General features: G+C 42.2%; 1 protein-coding gene and 2 long non-coding RNA genes across 3 annotated transcripts in view; 2 read left to right on the top strand and 1 right to left on the bottom strand.

Annotated features, from left to right (window-relative positions):
* LOC137894895 (uncharacterized) overlaps positions 1-2,500 on the top strand; it is a 118,736-nt gene that overhangs the window by 54,651 nt on the left and 61,585 nt on the right. The gene's annotated exons all lie outside the window — the stretch shown is intronic.
* st3gal5 (ST3 beta-galactoside alpha-2,3-sialyltransferase 5) overlaps positions 1-2,500 on the bottom strand; it is a 10,526-nt gene that overhangs the window by 4,201 nt on the left and 3,825 nt on the right. The gene's annotated exons all lie outside the window — the stretch shown is intronic.
* Positions 2,339-2,500, top strand: part of LOC137894899 (uncharacterized) — a 2,127-nt gene continuing 1,965 nt past the window's right edge. The window contains exon 1 of the long non-coding RNA XR_011105527.1: positions 2,339-2,361. This is a non-coding gene — a long non-coding RNA (uncharacterized lncRNA). The remainder of the gene's footprint in view (positions 2,362-2,500) is intronic.

Genomic DNA, 2,500 nt, shown 5'->3' with positions numbered 1-2,500 from the left:
TGTGTGTTTTTCGCAGCTTTTGATTGGCGAATCGTCATTTGTCCCCATAATTACGCTTTTTGTCAGAAGTGCTCTGTGATGTGTGCCCGTGTGCCCGCACCACCTTCTTGGCCAGGTCACTCTTATAAAAGAGATTTGATCTCAATAAGGCTTTTACATGGTTAAATAATGGATTGTTTTACCTTAATGGATGTCACTGCTCTTCTCTCTTTATTTCAAATATGTTGACAACCAACATATTAAATATAAAAAATAAAATTATCAAAAAATATAAAGGAGGAAGAAAACAAGAGAGAAGAAAACAAATGACATTGCCCATCATGGATTGCATGTTTGAAAGAGTAGGAGGAAGTAAAACAGTCTAGTCTTCCCCCTTATTCTCTATTATGTTTTATCTCATAATATCAGCCTATCACTACACTAGTATTCATGAAAGAAAGTTATAGTCTTATAAATATATACATATATATTTTGTAAACCCGCGACCCCCCCCCCACGGGATCCCCCCATCAACACCCCCGTGTGGAAGGTTAGAGAGCATTGGAATGTTCTGCTCGTTAACAGTGTGAAAAGGTCACACATAGGAGAGCTGGTGACAGGACTCTTTAACTATGAAAAACAATGTGAAAAAAATTAAAGGTTTATTTATTTGTTTTTCTTCTAATGTTAACTTATTATTAAGCCTATTTAATAATATTATTAAATTATATTTGGTGTTTTTAGACCTTCCGTTCCATTTTTTTTACATGTCACGCAGCCGTTCTCTGTCGTAGCGACACGGGAGTGCTACCATTGGGTTCGTCCTGATCCGCTGATGCGGATTGACCCCTTGTTTGTCCCGGTGCACGTTTGCAAAGTGGAACCGTGATCAAAAACATACAGGCCCAGAGCAGCGGCCTGTTAGGGTCACTTTGCATGAAGGCAGAAGATGAAGTCAGGTCCCACTGGATACCTGACAGACAGTAGAATACGTCTAAAGTCCTATTTGGTTCCTACAGTGTCATGGCCTGCATGTGAAGCCTGGCTGTTCACTCGGCCCTTTGACCTGCAGCTGCATGTATTTTGTATGAAGCCGAGCTGCAGAAACTCTCCCATTTTTCACGGCTCACAGGAAGGTCGCAGGGCTTTGAGCTTTGTCTGGTTGCGTCCGGCTCGATGAGGACTTTGCGTTCCCCCCCAAACCAGGTCAAAATCCCTCAAGGTCCGCCCCCCCCAGACAGGTGAACATGCAGACAGAGAGGGGCGTTTTGCTCTGGGTGTGTGTAGACATGGCACAAACACTTCTCACGGCTGACAGGAAGGGCATAGACCTTCGGGCCTGGTACCGTTACGTCAGGCTCAATGAGGAGATGTTAATTGATGCCTCGTTTGCCCCCGGGGTCAAAGGTCACCTTTAATAGCGAACTAAAACCTTCCGTTCCAGTTTTTTACACATCACGCAGCCGGGCTATGTCGTAGTGACACGGGAGTGCTACCATTGGATTCGTCCCGGTCTCCTGATACTTGTTGTGGTATCCCGCCTTGCTGCTGGTGCCAGGACGCTAAGTTGATCAGTGATGCAGATGCCGCATATGCATATATATATACTTATTGGTAATGAACAAGATCTCAATAAATCTCTGTTTCCAGTTGACTTGCATCTTGTCTTTTCTTAGTCTTTCTTCATTTATATCTGTATTACCATGGTGAACTGAACAGGAACAGTCCAAAATGCATGCATCTTCATAAGTATTTTTAGCTTTATATATATATAATTTTTTTGTGAAGCTGCTAAATTATTATTCACTATGATTCAAAGTAAAACTATTTACTTTCAGTACTTAAGTATTTTCTACAGCAAATAATTATTTACTTTTAATTTTTGATTTGGCAACTTTTACTTTTATTCCGTACTTTTACTCAAGTAATCATATTAAGTACTTTGACCACCACTGCAAACAAGATTAGCAATGGATGAACACAGGTTGTTGATTTCTGCTCTGTGGAGCAAGCCACAGGATCACACCAAACCCGGAAGTAACTTGCGCAACCACTCACAACTACAAGTGAACAAGTGCATTGTGGGTAACGAAGTCCTAAATCAGGTACAGGACTTTCAACATGGAAGCTGTGTTGCTGTTTATAGGTGTAAAAAGATGGCAGCAGTGACAGAGAGACCGTCAGATTCGTACTTTATAACATTATTCTATGTCTGCACCGAAAAATGTATTATATGAGTGTCATGGCCAGTTCGGCTGTGGAAGAGAGGGGCTCAGTTTCCCATCAGCCATGACGCATGTAAGCCCCGCCCCCTTCAAATCAGCGTGGGGGAGCAGCCACTTGATCCCGTCATCAGCACATTGTGACGCAGCTGTGGAGGAGGTAAGGCTCGGCATGTTCGACAGTTGTTGTCCAGAAACCTATCAAGGAAACTACTTTGATATTTGTTGATAGTATCAAGTTTATCTTGCCATCAATTCGTTTTTTTGGGGGAAATGTATACAAACACATGCTTAGTGTG

Source organism: Brachionichthys hirsutus, chromosome 6, assembly GCF_040956055.1.
Source record: "Brachionichthys hirsutus isolate HB-005 chromosome 6, CSIRO-AGI_Bhir_v1, whole genome shotgun sequence".
Lineage (NCBI taxonomy): Eukaryota > Metazoa > Chordata > Actinopteri > Lophiiformes > Brachionichthyidae > Brachionichthys > Brachionichthys hirsutus.
Note: the sequence above shows the minus strand (reverse complement) of the source record. Positions and strands in the feature narration are given on the sequence as shown.